General features: G+C 39.6%; 1 protein-coding gene and 1 long non-coding RNA gene across 6 annotated transcripts in view; one reads left to right on the top strand and one right to left on the bottom strand.

The window, feature by feature from the left end:
- The window catches only part of LOC131202237 (uncharacterized), an 80656-nt gene extending 77723 nt beyond the window's left edge, over window positions 1-2933 (bottom strand). The window contains exon 1 of the long non-coding RNA XR_009156104.1: window positions 2818-2933. This is a non-coding gene — a long non-coding RNA (uncharacterized LOC131202237). The remainder of the gene's footprint in view (window positions 1-2817) is intronic.
- MGAT3 (beta-1,4-mannosyl-glycoprotein 4-beta-N-acetylglucosaminyltransferase) overlaps window positions 1-20042 on the top strand; it is a 73741-nt gene that overhangs the window by 4568 nt on the left and 49131 nt on the right. The window contains exons 1-2 of one of the 5 annotated variants that reach the window (XR_009156096.1): window positions 3281-3397; window positions 6261-8437. The exons of 2 other annotated variants lie outside the window; for them this stretch is intronic. The gene's annotated coding sequence lies outside the window, so the exon portion shown is untranslated. Of the gene's footprint in view, window positions 1-2978; window positions 3398-6260; window positions 8438-9430; window positions 9760-20042 lie in introns of those variants that run through there. 2 more of the 5 variants (XM_058190998.1, XM_058190999.1) reach the window with 2 other exon arrangements.

Raw genomic sequence — 20042 nt, 5'->3', positions numbered from 1 at the left:
TAGATTTGTGTTTAAAAAACAAGTCTATGCTTCACAGATGGTTGATTTAAACTTGGAAAGAGAACTGCATTCTGCCAGCTGTGTGTTGTTGGTACTGTCACTGTTGTGCGCGTCAAAAGTTTTCCACTGCTTTTGCTGACACGTGGTTGTATGTGGCTGTAGCTGTCACTGTTTTTATTACATGCTAGTGGGAGGGGAAGCATTTTGCCTACTGCATTCTGGCTGTCTATAGCCTACTTCTGGGTGCTGCCAACCATGAGGATCAAACTGGATTCATTGCCAGCACTGCCACTCACTTGCAGCAGTTGTTGAAGACAGAGCTCATTTGTCATTATCATTGATTTTAAAAGAACTAACGGGTGACAAATAAGCGTCATCTGCAAACATCCTGTTATTTGTACTTCTTAACTTCTGCTGACTGAACACTGACATTTCCTGATTCCCAGGGACAGGAAGGATCCACCTGCAGTTCAGGGATTCTCTGTCCATGTATTTCAAAGACAATTGAAGATAGAGCAGAGATGCTTCTAAAAGGAAATAGAATAGAATAGAATAGAATAGAATTCTTTATTGGCCAAGTGGCCAAGTGTGATTGGATACACAAGGAATTTGTCTTTGGTGCATATGCTTTCAATGTACATAAAAAGACAAGATACATTTGTCAAGAATCATAAGGTACAACACTTAGAAAACTTAGAAAAAAACACTTAGAAAACTTAGAACTCCGCCTTCGACATGACCTGAGTTTAACTCATAGAATCATCTATTACAATGTCCTTCCTGTTGAAGACTACTTCAGCTTCAATTGCAACAATACACGAGCACACAATAGATTTAAACTTAATGTTAACTGCTCCAATCTTGATTGCAGAAAATATGACTTCAGTAACAGAGTTGTTAATACTTGGAACACACTACCTGACTCTGTGGTCTCTTCCCAAAATCCCCAAAGCTTTAACCAAAAACTGTCTACTATTGACCTCACCCCATTCCTAAGAGGTCTGTAAGGGGCGTGCCTACCGTTCCTGTCCTATTGTTTCCTTCCATTATATCCAATTAATATAGTTATTACATACTTATGCTTATATATTTGCTTATATATTGTATAGTTATTTCATGCTTATGCTTATATATACTATTGTGACAAAATAAATAAATAAATAATAAATAAATAAAAACACTTAATGATGGTCATAGGGTACAAATAAGCAATCAAATCCTACTAGTAAACAATCAATATAAATTGTAGGGATACAGCTACAAGTTACAGTCATACAGTCATAAGTGGGAGGAGATGGGTGATAGGAAAGATGAGAAGATTAATAGTAATGCAGCCTTAGTGAATAGTTTGACAGTGTTGAAAGAATTATTTGTTTAACAGAATGATGGCGTTCAGGAAAAAACTGTTCTTGTGTCTAGTTGTTCTGGTGTCCAGTGCTCTATAGCGTCGTTTTGAGAGTAGCAGTTGCATCAAATATGTATAAAAAACAGAAGCACATGTGGAACAGCCCTGTGGGAAAGGAGTTGTTTTGTCTCCAGGGATGTCCCAAGCATTGCCCCAAAGGCTTTCCCATTGCCTTTTCACACTGTATTCTTATGTAGTTATGGGATCGCCCAAATTATTTTCATAGTGATGTAAAGTTATGCAAGTTGGAGAATAGTTGGGTGTGCACGTGGAGGGTGAAGTTATGCAAGTTGGAGAAGTTGGGTGTGCATGTGGAGAGTGCAGTGTTTACGTTACATTCTTAATTTTTTTTTTAAAAAAAACTATTTTGTAGGGAAAACGTTTGGATTTTCAGCTTAGAAAGCAACAAAGATGCAGGTTTATCACCCTGAGAAATAGGAATGGCCTATTGGGGAAATCCCTCAAATATGTTCACAGTTTCTTGTTTCAGGGATGCCAGGAATCTGAACTGGAGAGGGGAACCATGCCCTGATTTGACAAAGGTGTGAGTCCCTGTTTTGCCCAGTGTATCCTACAGAATGTATTGAGATCCGCAGGAATTTAGATCTATGCATTTCCGAATTTGGTGCCAGGAAGCCTCTCCTGCATTGCACCTTTCAGGTGTTTGGGGAAGGAAGAATCTTGACCTCCTTCCTTTGCTTCCTCGGTGCTATTGTGTGTGTGTTTTTTTTTTTAAATCTTCCAAAGTGGTTGCCCACTTCAGACGCTCTCAAGAGCCCACCAGTCAGTCTCCTCCTTCTACACCCCCTCGCCCCCCTCCCCGCCGGCGTCTGACCACAAGGCGTTCCTTTGTATTCCTTTCCATTGCGGAGGTAGAGCAGGAGCGCGGAGAGCAGGGAAAGAGGGCTGGTCTCCAGGAGCAAAGCCTCGAGTTTTCTACCCGAGCTCCAAGATCCGTCCATTTGCGATGTTCGTTCTTGGGAACTGGGAGGGGGGCGCTTTCAAGATTGAAGGCGCGGGGAGGGGGGAGGGAGGAGAGAGGGGAGACACGCGCTCGCACTAACCTGCCTGCCTCTCTCTCTCTCTCTCTGATGGCCAGAATGATGCTCGGATGACTTAATCCCCCTCCCTCCCTCCGCGCTCCCCCTTCCCCGGGCTATTCGAGAAGCTCATTCCCCCGCCCCCGCCCCCTCACTCCTGCGTTGCGTCTGGAGGGGGGGACGACGACGACGACAATCGGGATATTTTTAAACCGGAGAAGGGCGGGAGGTGGTGGGAAAGCCAGCCGGGGACTGGGAAGGCGCCTCGGGGGCCGAGCGAGAGATGGGCAACGGGGGGGCGGAAGGGAGAGGGAGGGCTCCGCTCGCACGCACGCCTTTGAATGACTGCCGCAGTTTAGGCAGCCGGCTGACCTGCCAGGCGCGCCACAGTCGAAGGGGGGGGAAATCGAAGCTCTCCGGATCGCCGCTTTCTCTATCCCGTTAGCATCGGGCTCCCTCTTTGGATGGTGCAAGGCTTCCAGGAGGAGGAGGAGGAGGAGGAGGAGGAGGAGGAGATGGGGGAGGAGCTTTGATCATATTATTATCATCATCATTATCATCATCCTCATCCTCATCATTAGCATTAGAAGATTTCGTTATTTTTCTGCGGGAAGTGATTTCTCCCGCGGTTGCGATCCCCAGCAGCCCTGGGCGCTCGATTGCTCTGCCGCCGCCGCCGCCGCTACCCTCCGCACCCCCGTTTGTTGCTGGCTCGCCCCCTCCCACCCCTGCAGAGACTGCGCTGCTGCTGCTGCTGCTGCTGGGGCTGGGGCGGAGGGCGGGAGGTGGCGGGCTCTCACCCGGGCTGAGCCATGCCGGGGGGCGGCCGTGGTTGCCAGAATCAGGAATGGGGCGAGACGTCGCTGAGGATCCCCACATCTCTCCACCGGGGGCCCAGGAGGCAGAGGAGTCGCCGCCGCCGCCGCCGCTGCTGAAAGACGACGGGCGATGGGTGAGTGCGAGAAGGCTGCCCCCCCTCCCCCCCCCGTGGAAGGGACCCTCCGCTTCACTTCCCTCCCCACGGCTGATCCCAGCCTTACCCCCCTTTTCCCTCTGACCCCGTTTCTGCCCCTCGTCTCCCCTTCTGTCACCTTTGCCGACCTCCTTTCCATCCATTTTCCCTTTTGTCTTCTATTTCCATCTCATGCCTTACCCCCCGCGGGCCTTCCCTCGCACCCCCCCCCCTTGCTGGCTCCCTTCCCTTGCCCTCTTCCTTAGGCGCCCCTTTCCTACCGATGCAATCCTAGCTCCCCTTCCCCACCTTCTTTGTGTTTGATTAGGAAAGGGATGGAGAAGAGAAGGCTTCCTGGGAGAAGAGATTTGGGAGATGTTGAGATACTGGGCAGGGAAAGTGGAAAGAGATTGCTCCAAATTGGCCGGTTCGTTGAAGCTTAGGCATTTGGAGGATGGGTGCTCCTAGCCTGGCTTTCTTCTACTTGGGACTTTCCATAATCCACAACAGCCTTTGTGGCCTTGTTGGCCAAGAATAGTGGTGTTTTTACCCCAATTCAATGCCAAGTGAAGGAAGCTCTCCTAGAGATCTAGTGAAGAATCCCTCCCCCACCCTGCTCTCCTTTTCTTATCGGTATTTAACAACCAGAGCAGTTGTGTATGCATGTGCCTGTGATAACATCTCTAAATCTCCAGATGATCCCTGATTTCCCTGCAGCTGCCTGGCCAGTCAAGGCAGGCTGAATTTGGGAACTTAATGAATTGGAAAGCCAAGGTTGATTACAAACCTCCTCTGCTTTGCCTTCCCCCTCTAGAAAGGCACAAACTCCAAGGAAGGTTGCCATCAGTGCTGCAGAAAGGGCCTGTTTGCTCCTAGCTTCCCTGTGCCAGGATGCCACTCATGGTGCATTTGTGTCCAGTCTGCAGTATTTGGTAGGCAGCAAATGAGTGTCCAGAGTCCGTTCAATCCCAGAAATGGTACAGAATAAACAGGCACAGAGACTGTCCTCTCCTACCTATTTACCCTTTTCTTAGCTTAATTTTTAAAAACCAGGAACGATATTTAATAGCCAGGCTTATGTGTCTTTCTTGGTCTATAGGGGTCATTGGTAATACTTTAAAGTTGACTTGCTTGATCAGTCCGTCTACTTTTTGATTCTGCCAGAGTACCTGTCATATTGTGCAGCTTCTGCCTGGGATATGTGATTGTCTGCACTAGCACAGCAAAGGTGTTGCAGTCAGGAAGCTGAGTGTGTGCTGCAGCTATAGACTTATTTAGGCAGCATGGAGAAAGAGAGGCCAAACAAGGAGGAGGGATGGAAGACAGAAAAAATGGACTACTTGTTTTCTTCTGGGACTTTCTGTGGAAGTAATTTGAGTCACATTGAAAATAGCCTTTTATCATCTCATGAAGGTCTAGCAAAACTTTTAAGAAGTGAATAGCTCAAAAAATAAAGCTCAAATGATTAGCAGAGTTGTCCAGATAATTTGTACTGTATGTTCCTAGTACTTTGCATAGTGCTTTCAGTTGTCTTAAAAGCAGCTCCAGGAACTAGATTACTATTATTTCCCTATAATAGAGAGGTTGAGGTTGGTGGTGACAAGCCTAAGGGAGCTAATGAGTCCATGACAGTTTTATACCAGGACTCTGCTTGACAAATGTCTGACAGCTTTTGCCAGTCACTTTTCAGATGTGCTAGGCTAGCAATCTACAGAATAACCTACACATCTGGAAAGCTTTATGCTGAAGAAGGCCAATTTCTGGATTGGTTTCCAAGTTGATATGTCTCACAGAAATTAGTTATTAATGACTAGGACACAACTATTCAAACATTTAAAAAGCATTAGTGAGAGTGTTAATAGCAAATGAAATAAATTTATTTCTGATGATGTTAGATTGAAACATATGCCAGGTATCATTTGATAGTTCAATCATCACATGACTGTATAAATGAACCAGAACTTAATTAACCAAAACTCCCTCAAGTCAACTGTGATTCCTTGTAATCTAATGGCCATATTCATTACATTTTCTTGACAATGTCTACAGTGACCTTTACTTTCTAGGAAAATTTGCTTTCTTTCTTTCTTTCTTTCTTTCTTTCTTTCTTTCTTTCTTTCTTTCTTTCTTTCTTTCTCTCTTTCTCTCTCTCTCTCTCCCTCCCTCCCTCCCTCCCTCCCTCCTTCCCTCCCTCCCTCCCTCCCTCCCTCCTTCCTTCCTTCCTTCCTTCCTTCCTTCCTTCCTTCCTTCCTTCCTTCCACTTCTTAATCTAGTTTACAGATTTGGGATTGCTGGTGTTCTCCCACCCAGGTATTGACTATATCTAAACTTGCATAGCATTTTTGAGATCAGCCAAGGTGAATTAAGTGGTTTCCATTTAGTTTACTTTTATGTAATTTCAATTTTAATTAACAATGGAGGGAACATAGTTATTTGGAAAGTCCACCATAGCATTACTATGTTGTACATAGGAGTAAAACTGACTCAGCCACCAATCACTTTCCTAGCAGTGAACTCAGGATCACGGGGACCTGGCACCAAACGGCATTCTAGTCACACCCTCATTCCATGAAATAGCCATGCCACACCCTTAGCATTTATTTTGAGGCATGATCTCATGTTACCTGGAACTTCCCCATGAAAGTATTTCCATTGTTACCACTTTTCCTATTTGGGAAGAACAACATTTTAGCTATCATACCAATTCTGCCTGATGTACAGGAAGATTTATATTGGCCAAAAATCTAGGACCAGATTTGAAAACAAATAGTATATCATACACCCCTTCCTTGAGTTGTCAGATATGGAAATAAGAAAGCAAGAATACCACTTGCCTGAATACATATTTTCTTTTTTATTCTAGTAATCTTGGAACAAGCAGGTCTTGCATTGCTTCAAAAACTTGCAAAACTTTTTCCAGAGTTCATAATGGATTAAAACATAACAATCAAAATCATAGGTTTATTGGCATCATCTACAAATCTCTAAACAACTAGAGCAGGGGAAGAAGAGTGTAGTAGGATCTAATTGCCAACTGAGTAAGACAGTTACTTGTGGTGAGACAGTCAAGGAGGAAAAGGCCATGCTTTTCCCCTTCTTGATGCCCTCTGAGCATCCTTGAGTTTCTGCAGTGAAAGCTGATGAACAGTAGATTTGGAATAGTGCCTAAGACTGTCACAGGCCACGGGAACACTACCGAATTACTATCTGTATTTCTTTATTCAAGGTGATTTGCTTGAGAAGTAGAGCATCCTTTCCAACTGGGATGCTCTTATACTGTACATCCCCTAATGTGGATTCTTTAAATATAAAGGAAACATGATAGAGGCCAGTTGTTCTGCTAGTGCCATCTCTGCTTGTGGGCAAGTCAGATTTTTCTCAGATTGTATTAAAAGCAGCTGCTTGGACATCAATCATGTTTCACTGAGTCGACAGGAACCTGGCCTACTTTAAATGCTATGGTCTCCTCTGAGCAGTCTTCATTTACTTTACAGCCTTCCTCAAAGAAAATGTCAAAAATATTTTTTTAAAGACTGCATGATATAACCTACGATGGAGATGAGGATGATTTGAGATCAGATAATTTAGATGTGCATATGCATACCTTATCAAGTATAAAACCAAAAACCACATCAAATTTGTCAAGAATTGGGGTCCCCAAGTAGCTGCATAATTTTTCTGGTTAGAAGACCAGCAAATAGTTGCCTTGTGCATGCCTAACAATTGTTTTTTTTCTAAATATGTTTATGTTGTTTGTAATTATACAATTCTATGTATGTACAAGAATTTCTAAATAAATCTTTGTCTAATAAGTTGCAATATATTCCTATGCCGTGCTATATACACAAAGCACTCACAAAGTACCAAGAGAGAAATGCTGATTAAAATGGCTGGTGATTGCAGAAGACATTCTGAATGATGTGAGCAGCTTCTTCTGACAGGATAGCTATTCTTTCTGCAATTATGGGACAAACAAAATCTTGTTCATTTAATTTTTTTCCAACTTTGCTGTTTTGAGCAAAGCTTCAGCTGCTGAATTTCTGTCTGTCATGTAGCTAAAGTTCTGTCCTAGTACAAAATGCAGAAGGCTTAGTGTGGGGAAAAAATAGCAATCCTAAAAGAACTGGAAATAAAACTGCTCATGGAATTACAGTAGCTTTTTGACTTCAGAAGATAGATTTGAGAAAGGAAGATTAAAATATTGGAAGTCTTTCTGTATTATTGTACTGATCCTTGTAGGTATTTGATCTTTGTAGGAATAAACAACTTGCTTTGGCTCATTTTCTTGTCTGGCTATTCTATTGCAGAGTATGGGATATACTCAACTTAAGACTCTTCATCAGTGTTGGACTTATGTCCTGACCAGTGAGTATGATAGCTAATTGGAAGTTGAAGACCAAAAATATATGGAAGGCATCCAATTGGACAAGTTGGCATTTGTCTGATGGGCATACCATACTCATCAGGGGAACATCAACATATTTTTGATCCTAAAGTTACCTCTCTTGCATTGTTGTAGTTATCCAAGGGTTTTATTTTTTATCTTCAAAATATAGTTTTGAGCCAGTGGTGAAATCCTTCGTGGATTGCCATCAGTTCACTGTCCACGCATGTGCAGTGCATGCCAAACGTGTGCTGTGTGCTCGCATGCACAGTGCATGCCAAAAGCATGCTGCATGCACGTGCATGCAGTGTATGTGCCAAAAGCATGCTGTACTCACACGCATGTGCAGTGCATGCCAAATGCATGCTTCATGCAGAAAAAGGAGCCTTAACAAGGTAAGTAGAAGAGCAAGGGCGGGGAACAGCTGTGCCACGTGACTTAGATTTGCTAAGTCAGGATTTCCTGCTTTCTAGCGAATATAAATTGCGCGGCAGAGTTGATTGTTGGAAATACTGGTTCGGATGAATCGGTAGCTTTTTTTACTATCGGTTTGCCCGAACCGGTGCAAACCGGTAGCATTTCACCCCTGGTTTTGAGCAAATAATGAGTATGCACATAATCTGATAGCAATGTCTTTCACTTCTATGAAGCTGAACATTAAGTGGTAAACAAGGAGATTGAACAATCAGTGCTCAATAGACTTTTGGTTTTACACTTCCTGGAGAATAGTAATAATAATAATAATAATATTTTAATTTGTATACCACCCTTCTCCCGAAGGACTCAGGGCGGTTACAACCAGAATAAAAATACAGCAATACATACAATATTAAAAACAAACATTAAAAAACTTATTAAATTTGGCCTAATATTAAAATACAAGTAACACTAAAAGTTAATATAAAATTAAAACCCCATAAAATCAGCTAAAAATTGAAATTAAAATTCAAGCCAGTCCAGCAAGACGAAACAAATAAGTCTTAAGTTCGCGGCGAAAGGTCCGAAGGTCAGGTATTTGTCGAAGTCCAGGGGGAAGCTCGTTCCGCAGGGTGGGAGCCCCCACAGAGAAGGCTCTTCCCCTGGGGGCCGCCAGTCGACATTGTTTGGCTGACGGCACCCTAAGGAGTCCCTCTCTGTGAGAACGCACAGGTCGCTGGGAGATACAAGATGGCAGTAGGCGGTCCCGTAAATATCCTGGTCCTAAGCCATGGAGCGCTTTAAAGGCGGTAACCAATACCTTGAAGCGCACCCGGAAGACCACAGGCAGCCAGTGCAGTCTGCACAGGATGGGTGTTACATGGGAGCTCCAAACCGCTCCCTCTATCACCCGCGCAGCTGCATTCTGGACTAATTGGAGCCTCCGAGTGCTCTTCAAGGGAAGCCCCATGTAGAGAGCATTGCAGTAATCCAAGCGAGAAGTAACAAGAGCATGAGTGACTGTGCATAGGGCATCCTGGTCCAGGAAGGTCCAGTATGCATTACATTTAAGTATTTCTTCAGCTTCCTTCCCAATCTTATGTTGGATTATATATAATCAGAGTCTGAAGGGAGGTATGAGTAAGGTTGACTAGGATGAGACCAAGCTAAACATCAGTAAGCTTCAAGCACCTCAAATAGTTTCCATTGAAATCAAATGGAGCAGCGATTGCTAATTAATGCTTACTCAAGTTACTATGACTTGAGGCTAGAATGTTTACTCTAAAGCAAGTTTTTTTTGGTACATTGTTGCAATTGTGACCGAGCTAGCAAAGAAATACTGTTTGAGGAAGAGGTAGAGCCTATAAAAGCTTAACATAGCCGTGGTAAAACCACAGTGGGGGATTGTTGAGAAAGCTAAGGGTGAGAAGCTATCTCTGGGTTAGATCAAATGCACTGAACAGTCAGTTTTCCTTCGCAATATATCTTCTGTATTTGTACATTTGATAGTAGGGACTGCACGATTCTCTTCCAGTTCTATTTCTTACGTCTGCAGCCAAAGGTAAGCACAAAACAGCAGCAAAAGTACCTTCAGGTGTGTATGTATGGGAATAATCAGGAATAAGCAGGGATCTGGCTGTGGGATCATATCCCAACTGGTTTGAAGCCACTTCTTTTTATCATTAATTTTAAAGCTGTGTGTGTCATTCAGGGTTTTTTTCTCAATCATGTGTCCCTACTATAAAGTATGGTAACTCCATAAGTGCATAGCCATTAGTGTAGCCATGCCTCACTTGGACAAATCCTTACTAAGCAGACTCACTTGGTGCCCATTTTGCAATCCCTTCTCTGTGAAGTTTTTTATTTCCCCAGGCATTTGATTATTTATAACTTGGAATATCTGTAACTCTTTAAGCGACTGTCAGTTTTGTATTGATTGTAATCCAAAACTATGCTATGAAGCTCTTGTTAGCACTTAAAGCCTCCCCACCCCCTTTGGTCTTCATTATTAAAGGCTAGTTTCAGAAATAGATAGTAGTGATTTTTGCAGGACCTATGAAGCAAGGCAATAAAAATATCCTGTTCCTGTAAGACTGATACTTTTGAAACAACCTACTTTTGTGAGAAAAAAATCTAATTGATGCAAGCTTATGATTATGCTGCATGTCTGCACCTGGGGTAGGTTCACACAAGACATTAAGTAATAACCAAAAGTACCACTGTATGGTTTAGCATGATGTGTGGGCCCAATAGATACTGAATTCAGTAGATAAATATAGGTAGAATTGCAGCCTAAATTCATTAAGATGCACATAAGATGTTATAAGACAATGGTCAAATTAAATCATTGTCTCCTACACGTATCTCTGTACTAGGAAATACTTGTATTGATGAATTTCAGATTATAGGGAAGCGGTGAAGAAATAATGTGATGTAATAAATGGAAGGCTTGTATTTTGAATGGGTAGATCACTTGATTTTAATCATTGGCCATGTTCTTACGATCATTAGCTACAAACATGCTCAATGAAACTATGGTTTATTTAATATCATTGTCTTAAGTTCTCCTGACACAGTAGAAGACACACCTTACTAAACTGGCTGAGTTTGCATATTAGGCTGTAATTAGTAGGCTAGTTTGAAGTTGATTGTATTGTTTAAACCAGGCATTCATTAGATATTGCTCACTATCTCTGCATTTTGTTTTAATACAGGAAAGTTTTGAGAATTAAATTAGGAAAAGCTGATGTTTATTTTCCATAATTCATTAGGACAAGGCAGATATAAAATGTGACATTAACTATAACGGGGAAATCAGAACTTATTGAACTTTATAAAAACCTTTTATAGATATTATGGGAGGAATAGCTGCTGCTAAGCAAAGCAAGTAGGAATTTGTGAGGTAGATCAAAAGCCTGACTTCATAGAAGACATTTATTATAAAATTAACTCACCTCCTTAATGGAATTGTCAGTAGCTGCAGATAACCTTCATCACAGAAAAGGGAGAATTATTGCACAATAATTACACAATACCTTTGGTTCTGCTAAGCACTTTAGTACTACTTCTGCTAAGGGTTCACTGGCTAGCATTACTTTTTAATCTCCTATCCCTTCATGATTTTAGCATGACTTACAACATTTTAAAAATCCATGAAGTTCTTTTGAGCATATCAGTGCCATCTCTTCATGGGTTCCTCCTGTATTTTTAATAGGTTCCTAGCATGAAAATTCAGAGCAGGTGAAATGTTGCCTTAATGATACATGAAACGAATAAATGTAAAGCATTTAATGAAAATGTTCTGTTGTGACTTAACATAGAGAGCCCTAGATTCATTTTTACTCTAGTCATTCTTAAGCATCTTTTTGTGCTACAGGGGGACTACTTGAAGGACTAGGAAGACTACTTTTTAAAAGTGAGAATGCAAATGCTTCTCCTGTTTATCAGAGCCTCTAGAAAGCCCTCCAAAAACGGATCTGCCTTTCTGCATGATTTACTACATGATTTACTCTCTTTCTGAATTAATGGCCTGACCTTGATACTTTCTGGTCAGAAATGATGCTCAGAACAGTGACTCATTTGGAAATATAATTAGTGGGACAAAAGTAATTGTCTCTTTAAATCTCAAGAGTGATGTAAAAATTATGAGAATGATCTCCAATGTTGATTCAGAAAACCAGAATAAAAAATTATGAGAAGTCTAGGAAACGCTGGCCTCTTAAATCATTATTTCCATTTTACGTTTTTCTTTATTTCAAAACAGTAGTTATGAAATAAAGATTAAAAAATTTAAAGTAAGATTGGAACACAACAGAATAATATATTTGGTTTTTAATTTTGCCCAGTTGGGGCCCTTCAATCTAATTCTTGAAAACAAAAGATAAAGTAGTAAATCTGAAGTTAACCATATCTACCTTAGATTGCAGATCAAGTAACAGAATGGAAAGTTTTTTCATCCCAGGAAGTCTTTATATATAGCAAAATAACTACACAAAAGAGCCTAGCCTTTTGCCTGGAATGTTCACTTCCTGTATGGATACACATGTGTGGGGATTTTTAAATGAAGAAGAATTTGATCTTGAGTTCCTTATTGCAATCCATAGTCATGTAGTCAAGAAATACTAGACTTCAATTAGTTGTGAAAAACAGCCACAATTTGAAATATGTATACAAACAACTGTTTTTATCTTTAAGGCCTTTTTAAAATATGTCACTTTAGAACTGATATCGAAGACATTTGAATTCCCAATTTTTAGGTTCATCGAAAGCTATGCTACTCTTGTTTCAATATTTATTGATCATATTTATATGGCCACGCATCTCACAGAAGATGATTCTGGGTGATGTACAATAAAAAATATTTATACTAAATAGATTTTAGTAAGGAGCCTTCAGTATAAATCTAATATCCAAAGTGTCTTTTTAGTATAGACTAGCGCAGGGGTCTCCAACCTTGGTCCCTTTAAGACTTGTGGACTTCAACTCCCAGAATTCTCCAGCCAGCCTAGCATATCCAACACTTAATTCCCTTTCAGGCTAAATAACATTTGCTAAGCACAAACACACCAAGAGAAAAGAAGTAAACAAAATGAAGATAATAATTTTTTAAAGCAAGAAATCTAAATCTGGTTTACCCCAGCACCATTTACAATGCTTCTCCATATCTTTCTATCCTTACAATCATTACTTGCACCATTTCCAGATATAACTTCATACATTACTTTTGATTCTTTAAATTTCTTTTTGATGAGATCATAAGTTCCTTCTCATCATGAGTTTTTAGTGTTCCCCTTCTCCTCAGCCATTCATTCTTCCAGCATATATCTTCTTTTGTGATTTCATCTGTTTTCATTATTTAAATGATCAAGCCATCTCAATCAATGCATTTTGTTCTGCTCACTCACCTTTGTATTCAAGCCACTCAGCACCCATGGATTCTTGACCTGCTCCTTTCTTGTTTCATCACACATATTTCTTAAGTAACCCATTCCCACTGCATCTGGATGTGAGAGCAATCTATCACCCCAATGATCATTCAAGTTAATTTGACTGATCCCATTGCATCCAATTTTACATTTTCCTGTCATACCTAATATTGACTTACTATAAAATCATACTATAAAATTGGTAGGAACATGTTTTTATATACAACCATTTTTGCTCCTCTGACATTCATTCCTTGAAATAGACTACATACTACTATATTTCCATGAATATTGCCATATCCTAAAATTTCTCCATCAATTTCCCATCTTCAGTAGTAATTTCAGGAAGCATCCCATTTATTCTTATTCATGCTTTTTTCATAAGGAGTTATTCTTTCAACTCCATAGTCATACAAAGCATTCTATAATTCATGCCTATTCACTGTCATACACTTTCTCCGAACCAATGTATAATAAACTTTTCCATTTGTACTTAATCAAATTTTAATAAACATCCCAGACACATTTAAGAAGCTCACTCATAGGATACTTAACATTCTAAAATAAATTGTATATAAATAAGACTGTTTGTCCAACCAGTGAAGCACATATTGCAATATTCTAAATTCTAAAACTGGCTCTCTTCATTCTTCTTAAGTGTATACGATGAATGGAATTCGGGATTGCATTCTCAATACATCTGTAAGATCCCAGACTGGTTTGGATTCAGTAGATAATTATTTTATATAGGCAAAGAAAATGAAAATAGAAGAAAGGGGTTATTCCTTGTCACATTTTTGACCAGTTTAGGTGAATCAATCTCATGAGGAAAAGAAGTTGCACTTCTATAATTCTATCAGATAGACTAGCTGGATCCCTGTGCTTCACTACGAATCTATATAATCGGGCTTGATAAATTGACACTTACAGCTTGAATCTATCCTACCCCTTCTCTCCATCAGCCTTGCCCCATAGAAACATCTATCCTACCCGCTTCTCTTCCTCAGGCTTTCTAGCCCCTTCTCCCCCTGAGGCTTGCCCCACAGAAGCCTCTCCCCTTCTCTCCCTCAGCCTTGTCCCACAGAAACGTCTCCTATCCTACCCACTTCTCTCCCTCAGGGTTTCTAGCTCCTTCTCTCCATGAGGCTTGCCCCATAGAAGCCTGTCCTATGCTATCCCATTCTCACCAGAGTTATTTTCAAGTTGGGAGGGGGAGTAGAACGTTTAACCAATTAGCATCAGAGCGTGTTATAATAATATAGGAAATACTAATGCTCTGATGGTCATTTCGAAAAATCCTTTCTTAGTGAGCACCTAGAAGCCAAGAGGAACATATGTGGCAAATTTCAAGTTTGTAGGCTTTACGGTTCTGGAAATTTTGTTATTAATGCGTGAGTGGTTTTCACTTTTATATATATATATAACAGGGATCTGTGAAGTATTGATAACCTGAAGAGTATCAAGGTACAAAATACAGGATATTGCTGTGAGGGAGGGCCTTCTCTGTGGGGGCTCCTACCCTGTGGAACGAGCTTCCCCCTGGACTCCGACAATTGTCTGACCTTAGGACCTTTCGCCGCGAACTTAAAACCTATTTGTTCCATCTCGCTGGACTGGCTTGATTTTTTTATAATTTTAATTTGATTAATTGGGGTTTTAAATTTTTAGTAATTTATAGGGTGTAACTGTGTTTTAGTTTTGGCCAACTGAATGAGTTTTTTAAGGGTTGTTTTTAATATTGTCTGTTTTCCTGTATTTTAACTGGCTGTTCACCGCCCTGAGTCCTTCGGGAGAAGGGCGGTCTATAAATTAAAATATTATTATTATTATTATTATTATTAGTTAAGGCTCCATTAGTGAAATAAAAAGAATGGCTGTTCAGTGGGTAAGAATAAAAATGTTAACTTGTTGCAGCGTAACTGACTCTTTAGTGAGAATTTTTTTTGTTCCCTAGAAAAGTTTTAATGTTTGAATCCTTTCAGTTTTGTTCCCATCATCAATACATTTTTGCTTTTCTTAAAAAACACTAATTATGAAACACATGGATTACTGGAGAAAATCAGTAAGTATTTAATAACTGTAATTTTGATTGTTTGAATAATTTCCCTTTTGAGATTATTGAGAAATAATAAATTCAACAGTGCCATTTAAAAGAGAATGAAATTGATATGTGCTATTTGCATTAATTAATCGCCATTGTCTTGACTAAGTGCAGTGAGGCATAACTACATTTTGTACATTCACAAAAATCTTAGATAGTTTAGGAAAGATCCTGCAGAATTTGTTCATGATAGATCTGCAAACAATGTGAGACCTGGATCTTCAAGGGAAGGGAAACTAATAGATTTGGAGTCTTCTCAAAATTCTTTTAGGAAAAACAAGAATTCTACTAGGAAAAACTTAGAAATATATCTTGTTCAGTTTTAAGAAGCTCTTGTGTGAAAATATCTTCTCAGCCTTTTGGAAAGAAAGTTATATATATTCCTCCATCTCTGCTAATTCTTGCAATAGTGTTTCTTGGAAGTTCAAATAATAACTCAAAAGGAGTTAAATATGCCTGTATAATTTGTTCCCATTCAGAGTTTGATGCACCCAAACCAATTAATCTAAATATGACTTATGTGAGTCTCAATTTGCTGGATAGATAGATGCATAAATTGTTGAAATTAGTGAGACCAACTAGCCTATAAATCTATTTGGCACCGAAGTTCACTTGAAATGCATCTGTTGTTAATTATTATTAAGTTCCACTTTAGTATTTGAGACATTCCCTCTAAAATGTCCACTCTGCATAAAATCCCTTGCTAGTCTGCAGTCTTTTTTATGAAATTGCTATGTTGGTTTAGCTGCAGTAGAATACTTATTATAGAATTAAGAATAATTAGAACCAAACTACAAGTGGGAATTTATGGCTTGTAAATTGTTGGTGTCTTGAAAAACCAGTTCAACTCCTCAGTTATCTTTATTATTAACACTATGTTTTTTTTAATTTGAATTTATATCCCGCCCTTCTCCGAAGACTCAGGGCAGCTTACACAGTGTTAAGCAATAGTCTTCATCCATTTGTATATTATATACAAAGTCAACTTAATTGCCCCCAACAATCTGGGTCCTCATTTTACCTACCTTATAAAGGATGGAAGGCTGAGTCAACCTTGGGCCTGGTGGGACTTGAACTTGCAGTAATTGCAAGCAGCTGTGTTAATAACAGACAGACTTAGTCTGCTGAGCCACCAGAGGCCCGATGTTGATAAGAGGCTATTATGTTGATAAGAGAATTGGGATTTTTTCCCCTTATGAGTGTTAAATCAGATCCCTTTTAGGCATACATTTTTATCTTTTCCCTAAGACACCTAAAAAGTGTACTCCAAGGTGTTGATAAGAATTAGGAAAACTTAGTGACTTTTAAAGTTTCTATAGCACTGGCATTACCCCAACTATAACTATTTTGTAATATACCGGTATTTTAGGCACATGTAAAACCACCGGGATGCTGAGATCAATTTTGTCCATTCAGATGCTGTAATAAATTAGTACACATTTAAGATCATATAGATCAGGGGTCTCCAACCTTTTCTTCAATATGGACCCCCTTTAAATACCTTTTGTGGCCACAGACTATGGCCACGGACCATCCAGACTTATGTAACTCAAGGTTTAAATCATAACATTTCGTCAAACCTTCTTGGACCCTTGTGACAACATTATGCCCCCCCCCAGGAGTCTGCAGACCGCAGGTTGAGAACCACTGATATAGATGATATTTTGCATTAACATGAATAAGCCAGACTAATTATCATGTGGTTTCCCCCCCCCCTCCACTCTGCTATTCAGACATCAATGAGAAAATCAAGTGTCTGGTTCTTGAAGCTTAGGAAAAGAAGATTATTATAGGGAAGGCAGTGGTGGGAATCAAATTTTTTTTACTGCCGGTTCTGTGGGCATGGCTTGGTGGGTGTGGAAGGAGAAGGATACTGTAACATCTCCATTCCCTCCCCCCTCCAAGGGAAGGTTACTGCAAAATCCCCATTTTCTCCCAATCAGCTGGGACTTGGGAGGCAGAGAATAGATGGGGACGGGGCCAGTCAGAATTTTTACTACCAGTTCTCCGAACTACTCAAAATTCCACTACCGGTTCTCCAGAACTGGTCAGAACCTGCTGAAACCCACCTCTGAGGGAAAGGTAAAAAAGTTTGGTAACTGAGGAAATTGACATTACTGAAACATTTGAATAAAGCAAATAACAAAAGCTTCTAGCAAACTGGAGGGAAAGACCATGTGTCCTGGTCGTAGTCCTTCACACTTAGAAAGAAGCTAAAATGAGCCATAGAGAAACTGCTGCTTGTATGACTAGCAAAGTAGAACAATGGAGGAATCATCATTACCATCGTCATCATCACCACCACTACCATCATCATTCTAACCATTGTCAATCTACTGAGGGATGAAGAGCTCTTCTGAATGTTTCCAACCAAATGGTCTTGAGCATTCCTTTGCCAGTTGGGCCCACAATACTTGCTGATGTCATCACTCCATCTTGTTTTAGGTCTCTTTTGTGGATGCTTTTTTATCAAGTGGAATCCAGTCTAAGATTGCCTTAGTCCACCTGTCATCAGTTTTTCTTGCTATGTGACCAACCATTTCAATTCTTTTACCTTTTTGATGACTTCGTATATTTTTGTTTGTTCTCTAATCCATGTATAGGTCTTTCCATCTTGTCTTGTGATGCTGAGTGTATATCTTTCTATGATTCTTTGTACCACTTGTAGCTTTTGTATTGATTGTGAGGTTAGTGTCCATGTTTCATTGGCATATGTTAGAACAGGTAGCACACACTGATTGAAAACTTTTCTCTTCAGGCATAGGGGGTGGTTATTCTTGAAAATTATGCTAATGTAGGAATACTGAACATTTTCTGAATTCAACACAAACATGGCTGTTGGAAGGAATACAGCATCTCTTTGATCCTTTGTTCACCATAAAGGAAACTAATATCAAGGAGTTTGATGCTGTAACAGTAATATATATATTATAGTAAAAGTATATAAATAATATATTTATATAAGCATTTGTATAGTTGCCCATCTTAAAACTGACTCTGGAGAGCTTACAACCAATAGAACAATATATACAATCATAAAACAAACAAAACCACCCTATATATATATATTATGTAAAATCAAAGAAATCCATAAACTTTGAAGATAAATTAGTAACCCTTTCAACAGCAGAATAACTATGATTTCAGGCATGTTTTGAATCCTACATCTGCAACTAGCAAAATTGTTTTGAAGCAAAAAGTTCCAATAGTTGGAAGGATAAAACTGGATGTACCCTCTCATCATACTTCTTTTCTAGGTTTTCATTGCAAATAATTACCTTAGTGTATGCAGTCTCAGGTCAAAATCAATCCTCCTGTTTACAAATTCCTGCAGTTGCTCAATGATGTTCCTCAATTTGGCACGGCCAGGAGAACTATAGGGTTTCTTTTGCATAATGAAAGCATTATTGCATAATATATTCATCATTCTTACATATAACAGCATCTTCTGACTTACTGTAAATTGTTGGTCATGGTGGAGCTCCAGTGTATCTGCACATGTTTTTTGTTTTCTTGTCCTGTGATGCAAACTGTGAAAATCCATTATTGTAGAAGGTTTTCACTGAAATCTTTTGAAAATGTTTTCAGTCTTGGAGAAAATGAGGAATCAAGCTAGGTTGTTTGTGTCTACCTGGTGCCTTTCATGTGTATTGGATTTCAATTCCAATTATTCCCATCAATTACAGCCTCTAGTTGGGAATTTACAAGTGTCATCCAATACTCTTAGAGCACTCTTTCCCAAACCTGAATAAATTACCCCAAATTAGGCAAAAATAGTTTTTCTTTGGGTAATGACCACAAGCTCCATTATCCAATTATAACAGGAACATTTACTTAAAAGTGTTTTACCTACCTTTGGAAAAAGGACTTTCTGATAAGCAGTTTTGGATAACGAAAGAAAAAGTTTTAGAAGCATTGTGCTAGGGTATATTATCCTAGGAAAAGCTACATTACAGAAATTGTATACATATAATAGCATGAATAAAATAAACCAGAATTAATGTGATCAATGCGTTTTATCTAATATAAATTAGTGTAATAACCTGTATATTTTTTAAAAAGTAAAAAAGAATGCTTTTTCTTTGCTGCTAATAACCACTTCTGTTTTCCTCCTAAACCTTGCTTTTTAATATAGCACATCTTTTTCTTATGTTTAACAATTATAAATATTTTGAGATTTGTTGTGAACAGTGGAATCATTTTGTAAAAAAACCTCTTAATTCTATAACATTTTTTTAACCTGGTGTCCTACTGAAGCTGCACGTGGATTATGGAAACCACAGTCTAACACATCTGGAAAACACCAGATTTTTTTTGGGGGGGGGAAATGGGCATTTGTAGGAAGCAAATTTCTGCCAAGTGGAAACACTGCTGGAGTTCAAGCTAGGGTTTATGGATTTTGTATGTAGCATTCTATGGTATATATAATGTTAAGTCTGAAGTAATCATCAGTTTTTCCCAGAATTTAAGATCAGGAAATCGAGAACAAAAGTCTGAAAAAATAAATAAAGCCACTATTTGGAACAAGTAAAACTCCCTTAAGCAAAAAGTTCTGCTTTCTAGAGTGAGTTCTATTTCCTACTGTAGCTGGGTTATGATTGGAGGAAAAGAGGGGGGGGGGACGAAGACCCTCCCCACTCCCCCCCATGGAAGTATGGAGTCGAGTTTCCTTCTTGCTATGTCATGAATGGGGGAAGCCAGGGGGGAATGCTTTTTGCATGGGGTTGGCTTGTCACCAAATGTTTACGGAAGGAAAGAAAGAGTTGCTGACTGCCAAGGAGGGACCCCTGCAGACTGAAATGAAGGGAAACAAGGGAG

Source organism: Ahaetulla prasina, chromosome 7, assembly GCF_028640845.1.
Source record: "Ahaetulla prasina isolate Xishuangbanna chromosome 7, ASM2864084v1, whole genome shotgun sequence".
NCBI lineage: Eukaryota > Metazoa > Chordata > Lepidosauria > Squamata > Colubridae > Ahaetulla > Ahaetulla prasina.
This window is presented reverse-complemented; position numbering and strand designations above follow the sequence as displayed.